A 21,229-nucleotide genomic window follows, 5' to 3' on the forward strand; every position below is an offset into this window, starting at 1 on the left:
TTAAAATTGAGAGGTGGGCAACGACGCCAGGGGTGAGGTGTACACCCTGATGGTAATTGGGATTCCGTGTAGCGTGCCCACCCCCAAGATCCTATATGTATGTGTAATGAGAGTGTGAGTAATGTGAATGTCTAAGTTGTGGGATAAAATTGAGGCAGAGGCAGCCAGAAGGGGACAGAGGGGTGGTGGTGGGGGGGGGGGGGTTACCTCCTCTGCACCCTGGTGACACACCCCTACTCCAAGGCCCTGCATGTGTGGGTGGTTGTGGTGGAGCGGGAAGAGGAAGGCAGCTGGAGGTGGGGAGGGAAGGAAGGGAGGGGCAAGTGACCCCTCCCTGGGGCCAGCTCCCCCGCTGACCCCAGTAGGCACCCCCATACTCCGCGACCCGCCAGGGAAGGGGGGCCCAGGCCCATCCGAACCAGGGCCCAGTGCAGCGGTGCCGCCTGGCCCCACAGAGCCCGGGGCAGTCCACCCAACCCCACCACAGAGAAAACTGCACCCACCCCATCATCCACTCATCTTCCAGACTACATAAGACAATAGATGCCCAGGCTGAGATCTTCCTCCACCTCTCCTGTATCTCCCCCTCTTGCAGAGAGAGTTCCTGAAAGAGGAAAGCTCCTGCAAGATGTGACAACCCCCCCCCCCCCCACCACCACCAGTTGAAGAGCCCCCCAGGTGGCTCGACGCACCGGCGGCACCCTATACCTGGGCCCCCATACACCCACCCGCCCACAACCCCGGCAACACACCGACCAGGACCCAGGCCCAGGAGGCCCGTCCCGGACCCAACCAGGGGCAGCCAGGCTACCAGGTCAGTAACTCCCGTCCGTCAGCACAGACCCTCCCATAGCCCTGCTGCACGTAGCCACGAGGAAACCGTCACCTAAGAGCCAACAGAGCCCCTAATTGGCCATGACCGCTACCCCGGGAAGATGCTCCCGGGGAAGCCCCTGACGCCCTAAGCCTGACCCTACCCCCACACCAATCACAACAGTGAAGGCGAGACCAAAATATGACCCCCCACCCCCACTAGGTGATGGAGCTGATCAGAGGAGCCCAGAGCGATTGATCTGATGTGGTGGCAGAGGCTGTATCAAGACTAATGTAATCTAATAGATAATTTCTATATTGGTTAGAATTAAGATTGTTTTTATTTTTCCAGTTCATGAGGACTGTTTTCTTGGCTATGCAAAGGGCAGTGAAAACCATATGGGCTATATTCTTTTCTGAAGTGACATTATCTAAGCTGCCCAACAAACACACTAAGGGGGAAGTTGGAATGTTACATTTCAGACACTTTGATAAGTCTTCACATATCTCGCGCCAAAACTTCTGAACTGGTGCACAGAACCAAAGAGCGTGGATATAATTGTCCGGTGAATTGGTTTGGCAGTGTGAGCAGTTGTTGGTAGATGCAAAGCCCATCTTGAACATCCGATGACCTGTATAGTGCACTCTATGTAGTATTTTGTATTGAATTAATTGAAGACTGGGATTTCTGATTAGATGAAAGGTTTTTAAGCAAATCTGAGACCAGAAGTTTTGGTCTAAGTTAACTGATAAATCCGCTTCCCATTTTGCAATAGGAAGTGATATTGATTCATCTGTTTTAGAAAGCATTCTGTATATTTTGGATAGTAATTTGGGGGTTTTAAGAGTAAGAAATTGAACCACACTTGGTGGTGTTTGTAGTTCAACTTGACCCGGTTTAAATTTCTTTTTTATTATGGATTTAATTTGTTGATATTCTAAAAATCTTTTCTTGTTGATCCCATATTGTGTAACTAGTCTGTCAAATGAAATAAATTCTGTTCCTTCTAGTATATGTTCTACATATTTGATTCCTTTACCATTCCAATCTGAAAAGTTTATCATATTATTGTTTTGTAATATGTCAGGGTTGTTCCAGATAGGTGTACGTTTGCATGGGATTAATGAAGACTCTGTCAACTTCAGAAACTCCCACCATGCTGTCAGAGAAGAGCTGATGTTGATGCTTTTGAAGCCTTCACGTCGTTGGATGTTTGAGCTGATAAATGGTAGATCTGAAATCTCTAGATTATTGCAAAGTGCTTGTTCTACATCTAGCCAAGGTTCATCTAAGAGGGTATGTTTTAGCCATCCTGAGATAAACTGAAGTCTGTTGGCTAAGAAGTAGTGCTGAAAGTTAGGTAGTTCTAATCCTCCTTTATCCTTGGTCTTTTGTAGTGTTTTTAAGCTTATACATGGGGGCTTATTTTTCCAAAGGAATTTGGACATATATGAATCTAGAGATCTGAACCAATCTTGCGGCGGTTTAGTTGAGATCATTGAGAATAAATAATTTATTTTTGGTAATACCATCATTTTTATAGCAGCAACCCTTCCCATGAGTGATATGGGTAGACATTTCCATCTAGCCAGATCACCTTCTACTTTCTTTAAAAGTGGGGTATGGTTTAATTTAGTTAGATCTGCAAGCTTGGGAGAAATATTAATACCTAAATATTTTATATTTCCCGATTGCAGTGGAGTAGAAGAGGAATTATGGAAGCAGCAATTAATAGGAAGGACTGTAGATTTTGACCAGTTAATTGAGTAATCTGATATTCTTGCAAAAGAGTTTATCAATTCAATCACCCCAGAGATATTGGTTTGTGAATTTTGGAGAAAGAGTAACACATCATCAGCATAAAGGCTGATTTTATGTTCCACGTTCTTGCATTTTATGCCCTTAATTGCTGAATTCTGTCTAATTGCTGCTGCTAGTGGTTCGATAAAAATTGCAAACAGTGAAGGGGAGAGTGGGCATCCCTGCCGGGTGCCCCTCAGGAGACATAAGCTGGAGGATGTCTGGTCATTTGTTCTGACACAAGCTGTTGGGGAATTATAGAATATTTTTAACCAGTTGATGAAAGAAGATCCAAAACCAAATTTGTGTAAAGTTGCAAATAGAAATTTCCAGTTAACTCTGTCAAATGCTTTTTCTGCATCTAAGGAAAATATTGTAGTTTCAAGGTTTTTACTGTATGAATAGTCTATCAAATTAAGTAATCTACGTGTATTTGTTGATGAGTGCCTACCTTTTATGAAACCAGTTTGGTCAGGATGAATTAAGAGGGGGGTTATTTTCTCTAGTCTCTTCGAGAGAGCTTTGCAGATTATTTTGAGGTCTACATTAATAAGGGATATTGGACGATAGCTTGAGGGATATACAGGGTCTTTGCCTGGTTTTAGCAGGAGATTAATGTTTGCAGAATTCATATTTGATGGAAGTCTGCCCTTTTCTTTGATTTCTAACAACATTCTGTAAAAAACTGGTGCTAGAATCGTCCAGAATTCTTTGTAGAATTCTGCAGGAAAGCCGTCTGGACCTGGAGCCTTATTATTGGACATACTTATCAGGGCTTCCTGGAGTTCACCTGATGTCAGTGGCAAATCCAGTGCCATTGCTTGAGAGTCTAATAATTTTGGGAGAGTTATGTTGTCTAAAAATTGATCAATTTCCTTTTTAGATGGGTTTATTTGTGGTGAATACAACGTTTTATAGAAATCCCTGAAAATGTTGTTTATTTGTTTCGGTTCATATATTGTGTTCCCAGATGAATCTTGAACAGCACATATAGTTGTTTTTTCTTTATTTATTTTTAGCTGGTTTGCTAGAAATTGACCGGATTTATTACTATGTTCATAATTTTGTAAGCGTAGTCTTTGTACTAAGAATTTTGTTTTTTTATCAATTATCTCATTTAATTCTAGTTTTGTTTTGCGTATTTTGTTCAATGTTTCCTGATCTTGATGGGACGCGTAGGCTTCTTCTAGTGATTTGATGGTTTTTTCTAATTCCTGAATATTTTTGTTTTCTTTTTTCTTTTTATGTGATGAGAAAGAAATTATTTTACCTCTCATCACAGCTTTCCCTGCTTCCCATAAAACAGAAGCTGATGTTCCGGGAGTGTCATTAAAGTCTAAATATGAAGTCCACTCTTTTTTAAAATATTTAATAAAGTCTTCATCTTTAAGCAGTGATGTATTAAATCTCCAGTTTTTACTTGGCATAGTATTATTCTTGTGCATTAGTGTTAAAGATACAGGAGCATGATCGCTGACAGCTATAGGGTGAATCTCAGTGTCTGAAACGTCACTCAGCAGTGAGCTGCTGACCAAAAAATAATCCAGACGAGAGTAGGAGTGATAAACATGTGAAAAAAAAGTATATTCCTTACTGGTGGGGTGAAGGGAGCGCCATGCATCGCAAAGACCAAAGTCGCTCATATACTGTTTGATTATATTTGTGGACTGCCAATTACGCTGAGTTCCTGCTGTATTGAGCCTATCCATTTCTTCATTTGGACCATATACACTTACAATACATAGCTTTTTATCAAGTATAGATAGTTTAATGATTAAGAATCTGCCCTCTGGATCTATAACTGTATCGAGTACTGTGAAATTAATTTTTATATGGATTAAAATTGCTACTCCCCTTTGTCTAGAATTATAACAAGCTGAGAACACATTAGGAAACTCAGGTGTTTTAAGTTCATTCGAACCTCTAAGAGGTCTGTGGGTCTCTTGTAAAAGGACAACATCTGCCTGTAGTTTTTTGAGTTGGTTAAATATTTTTAACCTCTTTTCTCTGGAGCCAGCTCCATTTACATTCCATGTAATGAATCTTAGTGCACCCATAAATGTCTGTACATAACTAGGGGTGTACTCTGTGTGTGTCGCTTAGACAGGTGGAGAGAATACATCACTTGTTCATAAATAAGGAGAGGGAGAGAGAGAAAAAATGTGTGGCGAGATGCTCCCTAAGTCTGACTATGTGTTTGCATATTTACTAATATGAGTATGCTTGGCTTAAGTGTGTGTATCCTGTAGGTCTGTGTGCGCTGTCTGACTGATGTAAATGTGCTGCCGTTGAGCGCATGACTGTGCGTGATCGTGCAGTGAGTAAGTGTCGAAATAAATGATGTTGTTTGTGGATGAGTGTGGAAGCAGGTGATCAAAGCAGTGAAAGAAATAAAGAAAGAAACCAAGGACGAGGGTGAGCAGCATAAAAACAAGAGGGGGAAAAGAGAGAGAAAAAAATGAGAAAAGAGAAAAGAAAATGTAAACATTCCAATTAAATCACTGACGGAGAGTGATTTAATACTGCTATGAAATCACACTTAAGATGCGATTTGATACCGGTAAGTTAAATAGATGTTAATGCAAGTTAGTGTGAGTGGATAGGGAAAGGGTGTAGCGGATTCTTATCTGGTCTGAAGTTAATACAGCCACGGAGTGATGTTGGGGTCGCGGTGGAGCTGTCCGTCCACGTACAGCCGGTCCACAGCGATGACAGCGCGGGAGCCTTTCTGGATGAAGCCGCGTCGAATTGGGAAGAGGACCCTGCGTCGTTCCAGGATCTCTTTGGGGAACTGATCGTTCACGCTGAAGTCCGTTCCTTTTAATTCCCTGCCGCGGCTTTTCACATGTTGCTTTTGTTTGAAGTGGCCGAATTTGGCCACGATAGGACGTGGTCTCCCGGCCGTAGCCCGAATGGGGCCGAGGCGATGCACCCTATCGAAGACGATGTTCTTCACCGTGTCCTCCGGCAGCTTCAGGTGGGATTTGATGAAGCTTTTTACCGTGGTCTCCGCGTCCTCTCCAGCGGCTTCTGGAATACCAGAAAATACTAGATTATCATGCATGGTACGAGCTTGTAGATCAATAACCGTTTCTTTTATTTTTTTATTTTCTCTATTGAGCTGGGTAACATTTTCTGTGAGAGATTTCACCGACTCCCTTAGCGTGGCATTTTCAGCAGCGAGCGTTTCCACTTGCCGCTGGCTGAACTCCAGGGATTCTCGCAAGCATTTAAATTCCCGGTGAAGAATCTCCACCAGGGACAGCCTTGCGTCGAAACTGGACAATCGCTTGTCGATTGACTCCAGTATGTCGGCAATATCTTTGCCGGCTGGCGATGTTGTGCCGGGGGAATCTGCCGGGCGTTGTCTTTTCGATGACGGCATCTTAGATTTGGCCGGGGAAGCTGCACTCTGGGCCTTCTTCATCACGAGATCCTGAAAGCACTGATCAATATAATCTTGGAGAGCCTCTAAACTCTCCCCGTTGTTCTCCAGGGTGTTGGAGATTATTTAGACAAATATTGTTAGTTATGAGACAATTGATAAGTGTATTTGGTAATACTGAAGCTTAAAGAAATTTGTTCAAATCTAAACTACCATTTGCTTTAATTTTCCGCCAAAATCTCCGGCGTCTGACGTCAGTTACAACATGAGTCGCTTACCTTGACCGTCACTTCCGCTTCAAGTTTGCAGTAAGAAATAATGGTATTTCTAACCACTGATATACCACAACTTTATCCTTTCAACAGCTACTGAAAGTTAGGGTACCTAGCTTCTATCGGATATTTATATAGAGATCCTCCAGCTTCAAACTGTATTACCCTTCAAGGACAACAGCAAAAGCGACTTTTGTTGTGATTTGGCGCTATATAAATAAAATTGAATTGAATTGAATTGAATTGAATTGAATTGAATTGAAAATTGAATTGAACCTGCGGTTCAAAAAAGCCCCCCTCCCACAGCCAAACCCATCTATTCTCTGATTGGATAGTTAAATTTGTGATTGACATGACATTGGCCAATCAGCTGAAAGGAAGAAAAATGGAGTCAGAATTCGTACTTGTAACTTGAGTGCAGAGTTCCGCACGTATTTTTTGGGTCCACACACAAATCTTTTTTACATACACACAAATTCTTTTTACACATACAAATCGTTTTTACATACACACAAATTCTTTTTACACATACAAATCTTTTTTACACACACACAAATTCTTTTTACACATAAAAATCCTGATTTACAAGTACAAAATTGATTTACAAGTACAAAATATTTATGACCACAATTTGAGCCCATAGTCAAGATGTGACCCTGTGAACGACTCCCCAAAGCTGGTGCTAGAAGCGCAGCGGTCCACCTAAACAAAGGGCTCTTATACTTAAGCAGATACAGAGTAGGTGTCCTCATATAGTATAAATCAGAAAGAGAAGGTATGACCTCTCTCGTGACTCATGTGTGTGTGCATGCCAGAACACTCTGGAAGGCACACAGAGTCTTTACAGACTGCTAAGGATCAAACCTCTATCAATCTACAAACATTTATATACTTCTAAGCATAAATGATTATAAATTTATAAGCATAAATGACAATAATAAAACAAAAACCCAGCATTCACATTAAACACAGAGTGCACCTTTACTGTACACTTCCTAAAGCTGAATGTTTTCACAGGGTTACCCAGCAGAGCTCAGAGGTTCCCAGTGGTCAGTCTGTCCTTCAGCATCAAACAGACCTGGACGCCATATTCATGGTGAGACCAGTTAATGCTGTATCAATGACATGGAAGGATGCATTTCGTATTCTGATTGGACACTAAACAGTTTTAGCAATCAGCTTATAGGTTCTGTGTATTTCCCTTTTCAGTTGCTGGAGATAAAAATGGTCAATTTTGTAAAGACCGAGCTGAGGAAGATCCAGAAAGTTTTGAGTGCAGATTACCCAGAATTCTTAGAGAGTCTGAGGGAGAATGATGAGATGTTGGAGAATGGGGATGAAGAGCAAAGGAAGAGTAGCAGAGTAGCATTTCTGAATATCACACTCCACTTCCTGAGGAGAATGAAGCAGAGGAAGCTGGCTGACCATCTTCAGAGCAGTAAGAATCTTTTATTAGCTTTGACATGATGGAAGGTTAAACAATCTCAATGTGGAAGTTTGTATTTCAAACCTCAGCTCATCTTTAATATGATGCAAAACATCTGCACCATTTAACTCCTCTTGAGAGGCTGTTTTATTGCTTTATTTTTCATTTATCTGATTGCATTAACTTATAAAAATAACATAATTTTGTGATCCTTCAGGGACCCGTGCTCCAGGGTGCCAACATGAACTCAAGTCTAACCTGAAAAAGAAGTTCCAGTGTGTGTTAGAGGAGATTGCTAAAACAGGAAACCCAACCCTTCTGAATCAGATCTACACAGAGCTCTTCATCACAGATGGAGGGACTGCAGGGGTTAGTGATGAATATGAGGTCAGACAAATTGAAACAGCATCCAGGAAACCAGACAGACCAGAAACTACAATCAGACAAGAAGACATCTTTAAAGCCTCACCTGGAAAAGATGAACCAATCAGAACAGTGCTGACAAAGGGAGTGGCTGGCATTGGGAAAACAGTCTTAACACAGATGTTCACTCTGGACTGGGCTGAAGACAAAGCCAACCAGGACATTCAGTTCATGTTTCCATTCACTTTCAGAGAGCTGAATGTGCTGAAAGAGAAAACGTTCAGCTTGGTGGAACTTGTTCATCACTTTTTTACTGAAACCAAAGAAGCAGGAATCTGCAGCTTTGAAGACTTCCAGGTTGTTTTCATCTTTGATGGTCTGGATGAGTGTCGACTTGCTCTGGACTTCCACAAAACTACAAATCTGACTGATGTTACAGAGTCCACCTCAGTAGATGTGCTGCTGATAAACCTCATCAGGGGGAAACTCCTTCCATCTGGCCACATCTGGATAACCACACGACCTGCAGCAGCCAATCAGATCCCTCCTGAGTATGTTGGCATGGTGACAGAGCTCAATGGATTCACTGACCCACAGAAGGAGGACTACTTCAGGAAGAGATTCAAAGATAAGAAGCAGGCCAACAACATCATCTCCCACATCAAGATATCTCGAAGCCTCCACATCATGTGCCACATTCCAGTCTTCTGCTGGATCACTGCTATAGTTCTGGAGGATGTGCTGAAAACCAGAGAGGGAGGACCGCTGCCCAGGACCCTGACTGAGATGTACATCTACTTTCTGTTGGTCCAGGCCAAAGTGAAGAAGATCAAATATAATGGAGGCGCTGAGACAGATCCATACTGGAGTCCAGAGAGCAAGAAGATGACCGAGTCTCTGGGAAAACTGGCTTTTGATCAGCTGCAGAAAGGAAATCTGATCTTCTATGAATCAGACCTGACAGAGTGTGCCATCAATATCAGAGGAAACTCAGTGTACTCAGGAGTGTTCACACAGATCTTTAAAGAGGAGAGAGGACTGTATCAGGACAATGTGTTCTGCTTCATCCATCTGAGTGTTCAGGAGTTTTTGGCTGCTCTTCATGTCCATCTGACCTTCATTAACTCTGGAGTAAATCTACTGGAGAAACAGCAAACAATATCTAAGATGTCCAAAGTATTTAAAGACAAACCTAAACTGAAAAATCTCCACCAGAGTGCTGTGGATAAGGCCTTACAGAGTCCAAATGGTCACCTGGACTTGTTCCTCCGCTTCCTTCTGGGTCTTTCGCTGCAGACCAATCAGACCACTCTACGAGTCCTTCTGACACAGACAGGAAGTAGTTCACAGTGTAATCATGAAACAGTCCACTACATCAAGAAGAAGCTCAGAAAGAATCTGTCTGCAGAAAAAATGATCAATCTGTTCCACTGTCTGAATGAACTGAATGATCGTTCTCTAGTGGAGGAGATCCAACTGCTCCTCAGTTCAGGAAGTCTCTCCACAGATAAACTGTTTCCTACTCAGTGGTCAGCTCTGGTATTTGTCTTGCTTTGTTCAGAAGAAGATCTGGATGTGTTTGACCTGAAGAAATACTCTGCATCAGAGGAGGCTCTTCTGGGGCTGCTGCCTGTGGTCAAAGTCGCCAAGAAAGCCCTGTAAGTGGATTTATGAATAAAACAACAACTTTTTATAGAACAAAGCTGCTCATTTTTAGTTGTTTTTCAGGTTGAGTTGTTGTAACCTGTCAGAGAGAACCTGCAAAGCTCTGTCCTCGGTTCTAAGCTCAGAAACATGTATTCTGGGAGAACTAGACCTGAGTAACAACAACCTGCAAGATTCAGGAGTTAAACTTCTTTCTGCTGGTCTGATGAGTCCAAACTGTAAACTCTGAGGTCAGGATGGCAGTTGTTCAACAGTTACAGACAGTTCTGAGTTCTGTTTGGTTCTTCTATTCTCTAATTGTATGATTTGGTCTTTTAACGTCTTGAATTTTGTGGCATTTTGTGGCATTTTTCTTCTTCCAGACTCTCAGGCTGCCTAATCACAGAGGAAGGCTGTATTTCCCTGACCTCAGCTCTGAGCTCAAATCATTCCCACTTGAAAGTGCTTGACCTTCGCTACAATCATCCAGGAAAATTGAAAGTGAGGCAGGGCCTCAAGGATCCACACTGGAAACTCAGGTATGGACAGAGCATGGCTACTCAAATAGTACTATTTTGGCTAATTGTTTGCTGATTTAATGTGTTTTTGCTCAGAGCATCATCGTAAAGAAGAGCTCATTTTGGGTATTTCTGAATTTTAGGTAGAACAAACCAAAGTTTTAATTTCCAGGGACAATATTTCACATATTGGAGGGTTTAACTGGTTTGCACACATCCCAGTCTGGGCGGACTTGGATTCTTTTAGCAGCATCAGTGTTTTCGCAGCATTATTGGTGGATAGCTGCTGTCCAGGGGAAGCATATTAAAAAAAACATTTTGTGCTCTAGTAGTTATACACGTACAGACATTAATGAACACTGTCAGTAGTCTTGGCTTACACTGATAATTTTCTTAGATGATTTAGAACAACAATGTACTTACAAATATTAGATATAAGGAACACATAAAAGATAACTACCTAATGTAACTGGGTCAAACTTGGAAGAACAGGGAAAACTCTGGTGCTTCATGTGCAACAGTTAGATCTCATGTTGAATAGAAAATCATTGTTACTGTGTTTCTTCCTCCAGGCTCGACCATGGTGGAGAGCAGTGGTTAAAACCTGGTCTGAGGAAGTGTAAGTTTGACAAATGATGACAAATCAGCAAAATCCAAATTTTATCGCTGTGCTATAAGTTGATGTGTGCTCATTAATCCAGGTAAGGAAATCCCAGAAAGCGGATGCTCGTCACATAATTACCAGTTAATAGTATAAACCTATGAGCTACAATACCATACCCCAACACAAACCCCTATCCTGATGAGAGCACACAAGCTTTCTTTTAATATTTATGTATGAACACAAAGTAGTCACACACGCTGAGCCTACTGATAGAATACTAGAAAACATAAACGCGTAGAATGGAGGCTGCTACCTGTTGAAGTTCAGGCTCTAGTTGCTGAGCTGGTGAGGTGTATGTCTCCTGAATCCAAACTGGAAGCTGGTTCCACAGAAGAGGGGCCTGAAAACTGAAGGCTCTCCCTCCCATCCTACTTTTAAATACTCTAGGAACAACAAGTGAGTCTGCAGTGTGAGAGCGAAGTGCTCTAATAGGGTGATATGGTACTATAAGGTCATTAAGATAAGATGGGGCCTGATTATTTAAGACCTTGTATGTGCGAGGGGTGACAGTGATATTAAGTTTTTTATAAATAAAATGACAGAACATAATGAAAGAACAGGCACTAGATATGTCAGATGATAAACTGTATCTCTGCTGTGTGTTTCTCTCTCCATCAGATTTCTGTGAATTAAAAGTGGACATGACTTCAATAAATAAAAAACTCAAACTGTCTGACAACAACATGAAGGTGACCGTTGTGGAGAACAAGCAGCCCTATCCTGATCATCCAGACAGATTTGACTGGTGGAAACAGCTTCTGTGCAAAAATGGGCTGATTGGTTGCTCTTACTGGGAAGTTGAGTGGAAAGGAGGCAGTTTTATATCAGTGAGTTACAAAAGCATCAGAAGGAGAGGAAACAGTGCCGACTGCAAATTTGCGGGAAATGATCAGTCCTGGAGTCTGATGTGTTCTGACGCTTTTGGTTACTCATTCTGGCACAACAATAGAGAAACACCCATCTTCTTCTCCTCCTCCTCCTCCTCCTCCTCCTCAGTCTCTCACAGAGTAGGGGTGTATGTGGACTGTCCTGCTGGCACTCTGTCCTTCTACGGAGTCTCTTCTGACACTCTGATCCACCTCCACACCTTCAGCACCACATTCACTGAACCTCTGTATCCTGGGTTTGGACTGTGGTCCAGTGACTCCTCTGTGTTTCTGAGTCCTTTGTGTACTAACAAGTCTGTAGAGCTAGACTGTTTAGAAGAGGCAGAAACTACAAGCTGGTATGAAAGCTGAATGTGGATGATGTTTCTTTTTTGTTTGCTTTGAATCACATATTCTGGGATTGATATGTTGTGATGTGATTTTGCTTTGCATGATTATCTCCTCACCACTTTACTTCGAACTCACTGATTGTTAACCTCTAATATCCCTAATATCAGCACATAAATATGTGGGGACGTCTGAAATGTGCAGAATCACAAGCTGAAGCCAAACTTTGGAGGGCTCAGACTTTTTTAAATGTCACCATTGCTGTTGGATATAAAAGTTGGCAGTGCCCATTTTATGGCTGTTTACTGCAGGAGCATAACTGTAATGTTTTTGTAAACTTTAACAGTTTACTGTTTACACAATAATAATAATAACCTTTGCATTTTAAACCCTTTTCTGTTGACATGCTATTTTATCTCAAGATTAACTATTTTTAAAGACTATGAATTTACAATTTATTTAATGGTTACAATTTTATGAATCTAAGAAACATTTAAAGGGTTTAGTTCAAGTAATGTTAAAAGCTGTTTTACAAACTGCCAAAAATGGTAAATCATTCAGTAATCATTAATAAATCTTAAACATATCAAATGTTCCACGAGGGAAACAATAAAGTGTTTGACTCCAGCTGTTATGGTTAATTACTTTTTCATGATAAATGAATAAATAAACTAGTAGCTGACATGCTAAGTTGCCTTGTTTTGCTTTGTAGTTGCTGTTTTAACTGTATTAACAATGACAGTGTTACTTATTAAGCTCTCTGTCTTTTTTTTTACTACTTTCTTTTTATTGTTTTTCTTTAAACATTACACAGATGAGATAGGAGGTAACAACAAAACAAAATTAAATTAAATAAAGAAATAAATTAATAAATAAATTTAAAAAGTGAAATACAGAACATGTTGGGTCACCATGTTTCTACAATTTGATCGTTTTTCATTATCAATGTGATGGTCTTTATCGAGTTTATGTAATCAGTCCATTTCTCCCACTTTTGATGATATTGATCTTCCTGAGTCTTTATTCTGTAAGTCAGCTGTTCCATAATTTGTATTTCGTCTATAATTTTGATCCATTCATCCTGCGATGGTGGGTCTATCTTGTACCAATTTCTTGTGATAGCCTTTTTACAGGCTGCAAGCATAATTTTCAATATGTATCTATTTTCTTTCAACACATTTCTCGTAATGACACCATAATAATATACAAGACTTGGATACAGTATAACCCAGAATTTTATTTATAACTAAATGGACATCTTCACAAAATTTTGCGATCTTGGGGCAGAACCAGAACACATGGGAATGAGTCACATTTACATCTCCACAGCTTCTGCAACAGGGTTGTGGTAATGAAGTGTGTTTGTTCCTAATTTTGGGTGTTATAAAAAATCTTATTACATTTTTCCAGTAATGCAATCTCCAGACACGTGATGATGTTGTTGACTGCTGTGTTTTCCAGATTTCTGACCATTCCTCATCGGATGTGTTCCCTCCCAACTCTCTCTGCCACTTCAGTTTTACACATGTTGTCGTACACCCTCTTGCCTCCGTTATATGCTCGTAAATTGTTGAGATTATTCTAAAAATTTTTGCATTGTAGGCTTCAGTTATGGTTTTGATTATTGAATTTTTATCCAGATTTACACCCAGTTTTACTTCTTTATTTAAAAAGTCCCTAATCTGCAAATATCTGTAGTGATCTTGATTACTTAGATCATATTTTTGTTTGATCTCCTGGAAGTTCATAAAATTCCCATCTTTCATTAGTGTACATATCACTGTTAATCCATTAGGAACCCACTATTTAAATCTTTGGTCCATAGAACCAGGGATAAAACCCTTATCATAAGCTATCCATCAAAGCAGTCCGAACTCTTTTTCCAGTTTGTATTTTTGTACCAGATTAAACCATATTTTTAGTGTAAACTGAGTGACTACATTCAGCTGTTTAATTACACTTATTGCTTCTTCTCTGTCTCCTATAAGGCTTTGGATTTCTCTTCCTTGTACTGATTTTTCTAGATTCTTCCATTTGGCTTCATAATCATTGTCACACCAACAAATTATACGCCTGATTTGTGCAGCATGAAAGTATGCCTCAAGGTTTGGGAGTGCCAAACACCCCTTATCCTTTGTTATTTGTAATGTATCAAATTTGATTCTTGGTCTGTGACCATTCCATATCAACATGGAAATGATTTTGTCCCATAATCTGAATTGTTTTTCAGGTATGTCAATGGGTCTGAATTGCGACTGAAAAAGGTAGAGAAGTCGGGGTAGGACACTTACTTTTATGGTCTCTATTTGAGAACCAATGTCTAATGGAAGGGTAGCCCACCAGTCCAAATCACTCTTGATTTCCTTATCTAATTTATCGTAATTATGTTTATATAAATCCTCAGCATTTTGTGATAAGGTAACCCCAAGATTTTTCATTCTTGTTGCTCTCCAATTCAAATTATATTTTTGTTGTATGGTTTTGGATGGAAGATAGTTAAATGTTAAAATCTGAGTTTTGTTCAAGTTAAGCTTGTATCCCGAATAAAAGCCAAATATCTCGAGTTGCTTAATTAATATGGGAATGGATGTGTCAGGATCCTCTAAAAAACAGATCACATCATCTGCAAAAAGTCCAATGATATGTTCCTCTTCCCCCACTTCTATTCCTTTGAGATTTCTATTTTGCCTGATTGCTTGTGCAAGGGGCTCTATGAAGATTGCAAACAAGGTAGGAGAAAGGCAGCAGCGCTGTCTGGTAGACTGCTCTAATTTTATGCTCTCAGTTAAACTACCATTTATTCTTATTCTTGCAGTCGGGTTTTGATAAAGTGTTTTAATACATCTGATAGCTTTATCATTAAATCCAAATTTCTCAAGTATGTGATATAGAAAATCGAAAGCCTTTTCTGCATTGAGGCTTATTAAGGCTGCACATTTTCCTTTTTTTCGAATATGACTGATAATATATAAAGTTCTCCTTATATTATCTGGGGTTTGATGTCCCTTTATAAAGCCTGTCTGGTCTTGATAATATCACTAATAAAATATTCATATCTTTTAGAAATAACTGAGGTATATAATTTATAATCAACATTTAGTATTGATATGGGTCTATAATCTGAACAAATCTCGCTGTCTTTTTTTCTTGGGGATCACTGTTATGACCGCTTCTTTCCATGAAGGGGGCATTTCACCATGTTCGAGTGTATTAAATGATTTTTCGAGTAGTGGTATAAGCTGTTCTTTAAAGGTTTTATACCACTAGGATGGTAAGCCATCACTACCGGGAGATTTGTTTGACTTTAATTTATTTATTGCTTTATCTATATCTGTTTCCGTGATAGGAGAGGTCAGATAGTCATTATGATTTTTCCCGACTGAGGGTAAATTCAGTTTCTCAAGAAAAGCTTTTATCTGGTCGATGTCGGCGGAGAGAGGCTGACTGTATAAGTTTCTATAGTAGTTCATAAACTGAGTTCCAATCTTTTAGGGTCATAAATTATTTGATCTGTTTCTATATCCCTTATCTTGTGAATTATCCGATCTGTTTGTTGTTTTTTCAGTTGTTTTGCCAATAATTTGTTTGGCCTTGGTCCCACTTTATAGTAGGATTGTTTTAAAAATCTATTCTTCTTTTTATATTTCTGAGGCTAGTATTTTATCTATTTTATCCTGGCGACGGTACGTTTCCATGGTAGCACTGCGTTCAGTCGCTCCTCTGCAGCCACTGCGATGTTAGCTTTTGTCGTCACTTTCACCCTGAATCCACGTCGATTCAGGTCTCGTGCTGCCTCTTCTGCTGTGCTGTAAATCACCAGACCAGTATCCCAATACACCCGCATCTTTGTATAGGGTGTCTGGTACCAGATCCCCTTCTCCTCCAGAACTGCTTTTATGGGCCCATATGTCTTACGCTTTTCCATAACATCTATTGCATAGTCGTTATCGAAGTAATGTCTTTCTTGTTAATCTAAATCTTCTGTTGCCACGCTTTCCTTAAGACCAATTCTTTAACGTGAAACTCCAAAAAGTTAACAATTATTGATCTCGGGGAAGCGACAGCTGGTGATTTTGGTATCGATGCTCTGTGTACCCGCTGGATACGCATTTAAACAGCTCGTTAACAAATTCAATGACAGATCTTCCTTCTTTTTCCTCTGGCACCCTGTAAATCCTCATATTATTTCTTCTTGAGTGGCTCTCAAGATCAACAACTTTGTCCCGCATCTGCAAGTATTTTTTCACCACCACCAGTAGCGTTTCTTTCATCTCCAAGCAGGCCAACTCCATGTTCGCTATCCGGGTTTGTGCCTCTGCTATGTTGGTTTTTTGGCTCTGGAGTTCCTGCATAACTTCACCTTTAAACTCCAAAAGGTCTTCTTTCAAAACTTTCTTGACATCGTTTTTAAATTCGTCCAGATCGCGTCTCATTTCTTATTTAAAATCTTTTAGCTCTGTATGGAGCATTGTTAGAGCTTGTAGCAGAGCATTTTGATCAGTGCTAGCTTCAGCTAGCATAGTTTCTCCGCTGTCGTCTTTTTCCTCGTGTCTGGTAGACTTGGTCACTTCTGGGATCTGTTGTGTGTCAGTCGTTTTTTTATTCATCATCTGACTCCTTAGCTTTCTCCCTCCAACCATACTTTAATTAAGATGGTATCAGTGTTATTTATGTTGATAGGAGGTAGCTTGTCCAAACCGACTTGAGGATCTCGCTATTATACGTCCATCTTGTTGTAGCACCACGCCAGAAGTCCAATGATGTTTTTCTTATTAAGCTCTTGCCAGCATCGTGCAAACCCCAGTTCAAATTAAGGTTGTAGCTGACTAATAAACAAGGCAAAGTCAGGGATAACAGTTCAAGTGCCTACCATCACTTTATAGAGTCTAACAAACACATGCGTACCTGTCCTTCAGATGAAGTGCTCTTTTGCAACAGTGAAATTCTTTAAGAGGGATGTTTGGTCTTTAAGCACAAAGTTAGCATTAGTTAGCTTCTCCTGATAGATGAGGGCTGCTAACATCAGGTAACGTTGGGAATACTCTTTGTTTTTTCCTAGTTAATGTCTCATCTGTGACTAGTTGTCGTTTGAATCACACAACAATGTGATCAGTGCTCAACATGGATATTTATTTAATTGTGAATGCTTGTGCATTTGTTAAATATGTCATATGTCATAAAGGCAGACAAAGGCATGAGTGATTCTCACAAGAAACTGAGAGAAGATGGCATTAAGACAAAACCAAAGGGTGCAAAAAAGCCTTCCACCACAATCAGGTGGTTATTCAAGGAGGAGTCATTGAGCATGAAGTGTGGAAGACCCTGGATACACTGGAGAGGTTACCTCTTTGGGCTGCAGTGTGGAGGTTAGCATTGCTTCATCACAGCAAGAAGGTCCTGGCTTCAAATCCAGTGCCTATGTGGGTTCTTTCTGTGTGGAATTTGTATGTTCTCCCCATGTCAGGCGCTAGTTTTCACATAGATCTTTGTAGAGGAGAGACAGTTGTATCAGGACAAGGTGTTCTCCCTTATCCATCTGAGTTTTCAGGAGTTTCTGGTTGATGAAGCGCCTTGAGGCGACTTTTGTTGTGATTTGGCGCTATATAAATAAAATTGAATTGAATTGAATTGAATGTGATGAATGTCCATCAGGTTGTCTGATGGACATTCATCACATTCAATTAAATTCAAAACAACAAATATTATCAATGGTCTCAAATACTTTAAAAGTAAAACATTTCCACCAGATTGCTGTGAAAAATGTCTTTCAACAACATCTTTTTGCTCAGATTTATCATTATTATAAGTTAATGAACTCTCAAATAATCAAAGGTAGCAGCTGTACATCTTTGATATTTTAAAGTACGGGTATTTCCCCATACTTTAACAATGCAAGTATTTGCCTCCACAATGCCCGCCTCCACATTTGACCTGGCCCCCTGAACAATATTAGAGATGCATTATTATTTTTTCAGTCTGGCCACGCGATCGACACTAATGCACCCATAGAACACTGGGGTGTAATGGGCCTGCCCGACTGAATCTCTGGAAATGTTTCCTCATGTTGATAAAGCTCATTTGATTTGAATTGTGAACCACGCTAAAAAAAGATTTTTGCTACTACAACCTCACTTTGCCCAGAACGTGAACGTGACCCCCCCCCCCCGAACGGAATAATGGCAAAAAGGTTAGGTAAGAGAAAAATTGATTCAGAATGCAGAGTATTTAACCTGCAGTGGACACACGATTATTTTTTTTGTTCAATGCAAAGAAAAGGCTGTTTGCCTCCTCTGTCCAGAGACGGTGGCGGTATTCAAAGAATACAATCTGCGCCGACATTATGAATGCCGTCACAAAGACAAGTATGATAGCTTGCAAGGCCAAATGTGAACAGACAAAATCTCAAAGCTAAAAAGTGGACTGTTAGCTCAGCAGACTGCATTTGTACGCCAAACTCAGCTGAACCAGTCATCAGTTCGGGCCAGCTTTCGTGTTGCTCAACTAATAGCAAGCTACGGTAAACCTTTCACTGAGGGAGAGTTTGTCAAGAAATGTTTGAATGTTGTCGTGGAGGAGGTGTGTCCCAATAAGGAAGATGTCTTTAATGCTGTGAGTCTATCGGCGAGCACAATTACCAGATGCGTGGAAGAAATAGGGGGTAATGTATATGCCCAGCTGCAGCAAAAGACGAAAGAATTTGACTTTTTTTCATTAGCACTGGATGAGAGCATGGACGTGCAGGACACAGCACAGCTTCTTATTTTTATTCGTGGAGTTAGCGCAAACTTGATGTGTGAGGAGGCAGCCCTCCAAAGTCTGAAAGGCACTACGACGGGGGAGGATATTTTCGACAAAGTATGTCAAACAATGGAAGAGTTGGATCTGGACTGGGCAAAGCTTGATAGCATCACGACTGATGGGGCTCCTTGTATGGTGGGCGCATCTCGGGGCCTAATAGGACGCATGAACCGCGAGATGGAAGAACGGGGTCTCACCGCCCCTCTACAAGTCCACTGCATAATTCACCAGCACTTTGCTGCAAAGTGTTGAAGTGGGATTCTGTCATGCAGGCTGTGGTATCATGCATAAACTTCATCAGAGCAAATGGACTTAAACACAGGCAGTTCCAACAATTCCTGTCTGAACTGGAATCTGCGTACGGAGATGTGCTGTACTACACAGAGGTCTGATGGTTGAGCCGCGGCAGAGTTTTGAGGCGTTTTTACGAGCTGCTACCCGAAATTAACGCATTTCTTCATTCAAAAGGCAAAACGGTCCCAGAGCTGATCGACCCATAATGGAAGTGGCACGTCGCATTTTTAACAGACATGACGGAAATGCTGAATGGCCTTAACTTGCAGCTACAAGGCCAGGGGAAACTCATTTGCGACATGTATTCCCACATAAAAGCATTTGAGTTGAAACTAGCGCTGCTTTTGGAACAAGTGAAAAAGCACAACTTCACCCATCTCCCTGCTACCCAAAACCTTTCTGCAGAGAACCCAGCGGTCCTGTTCCCAGCTGAAAAGTGTGTGGAAGCACTGGAAATGCTGAAGGCGGAGTTCAGTGTGCGATTCCGTCAACTACATGTTCATGCAAAAGAAATCCGTCTTTTCCAAAACCCCTTTGCTGCCGACATCGATGAAGCCCAGCCTTTTTATCAATTTGAGCTGGCCAAGTTACAGAACTCTGATGTTCTGAAAGACGCATTCAAGCCCAACAGTCTCTTTGACTTCTATGCCGCCCTCCCAAATGACACGTACCCTAACATAAAAAAACACGCAATGAAGATGTCCACACTTTTTGGCAGCACGTATATCTGCGAGCAAACCTTTTCACGCATGAAACTCATGAAAACTCCGATGAGATCAAGATTGACAGATGAACATCTGCATCAGTGTTTGAGACTGGCTGTGACTAGAATGGAACCGGAGATTCAACTTCTCACCAGCCAGATGCAGGCCCACAGTTCACACTGATGAACATACAGTACATAGGTAAGCTCACTTTTGTGACTTGAATGAGTTATTCTGAGTATAAACAAATATAATCATAATAAAATCTACTGGGATAAAATCCATCTCCACAACCATTGAAAAAAGCTTGTGAAAATGTTTTGTGCTGTGTAGGTGCTGTATCACTTAGTTCGGTTTCTCAGCCTGCTTGCTTTGTGGTTTTCAGAGGGAAGTTGGTGAGAGAGAGCAAACAGTGGTGTCTACTAGGCTATCCTACTGGAACCTACAAAACTGGATTATAAGGTGTCAGGATTTGGAGACTCGACTGGAAAATTCCATCAGGCACCTGAGTTCCTTGGTCTCCACCCCTGGGCGGAGCCATCATCCCTGCTGCAGTCCTGCACACCTGAGACTGATTCAGGGCAATCAGGTTGAGGATTTAAGGCCCCCTCAGACTCTCCTTCACTGCCAGTTTGTCAATGACCTCACGCTGGTATTGACTCGATGGCTTTTTACGCTCTTGCCTAGTGATGGCCAAATGAAGCTTGTATTGAAGAACGGTTCATTACTTGAAGCTTTTCAACACAGTCCTCTCTGGTGACATCTGGTGGCCAAAAATATGAAGACCAGCTTGATTCCACAAAATAAAACCAACCGCTTCATTTGCTCACTCTACAGAGTGGAATTCTGTCTGATATTGGGCCTCCGTTGTGTTGCTTTGAACGTGTATTTTTGGGGGGTTAAAAAAATGTGGTTTAGTTGTTTAATAAATAATCTTGACCAGTAAACTCTTCTTGTTCAAACATGCACTATGGTGTGGTCTTTCTTTGCTTGTGACTTCTTGATGTTGGTAAATACAATAATTGAAAAATACCACATTAGATATAATATACATATAATAATGTACAACACATTATGGAGTATGCTTCTGCTGTGAAGTCCTGCCTCCATGCACTTGTGCAAGTGCTAGATGGGTATATTTATAAATAATATTATATTAGGGAAATTTTCCTAGACATATTTTTGACCTGGGTGTAGAATTGATTGTGAAATGGAAAGGGAAAATGCTTATGAACTTGCAAATTAAAAACATGATGCATTTAAAGTAACCCTTTTTCATTTTTATTTAAGAAGAGAATTTGTTCTAGTGTGCGATGGCCGAACCTGTTCCTTT

General features: G+C 40.7%; 1 long non-coding RNA gene and 1 pseudogene across 2 annotated transcripts in view; one reads left to right on the plus strand and one right to left on the minus strand.

The window, feature by feature from the left end:
* Nucleotides 1-12,715, plus strand: part of LOC146502267 (NACHT, LRR and PYD domains-containing protein 3-like) — a 31,289-nt pseudogene extending 18,574 nt beyond the window's left edge. Inside the window, exons 6-11 of the transcript XR_014869464.1 lie at nt 7,289-7,367; nt 7,481-7,709; nt 7,915-9,718; nt 9,789-10,243; nt 10,795-10,841; nt 11,505-12,715. The product of XR_014869464.1 is annotated as an NACHT, LRR and PYD domains-containing protein 3-like (transcript). The remainder of the gene's footprint in view (nt 1-7,288; nt 7,368-7,480; nt 7,710-7,914; nt 9,719-9,788; nt 10,244-10,794; nt 10,842-11,504) is intronic.
* Nucleotides 1-21,229, minus strand: part of LOC146502259 (uncharacterized) — a 172,723-nt gene that overhangs the window by 110,406 nt on the left and 41,088 nt on the right. The gene's annotated exons all lie outside the window — the stretch shown is intronic.

This window comes from Neolamprologus multifasciatus, chromosome 15 (assembly GCF_963576455.1).
Source record: "Neolamprologus multifasciatus chromosome 15, fNeoMul1.2, whole genome shotgun sequence".
Taxonomy (NCBI): Eukaryota; Metazoa; Chordata; class Actinopteri; order Cichliformes; family Cichlidae; genus Neolamprologus; species Neolamprologus multifasciatus.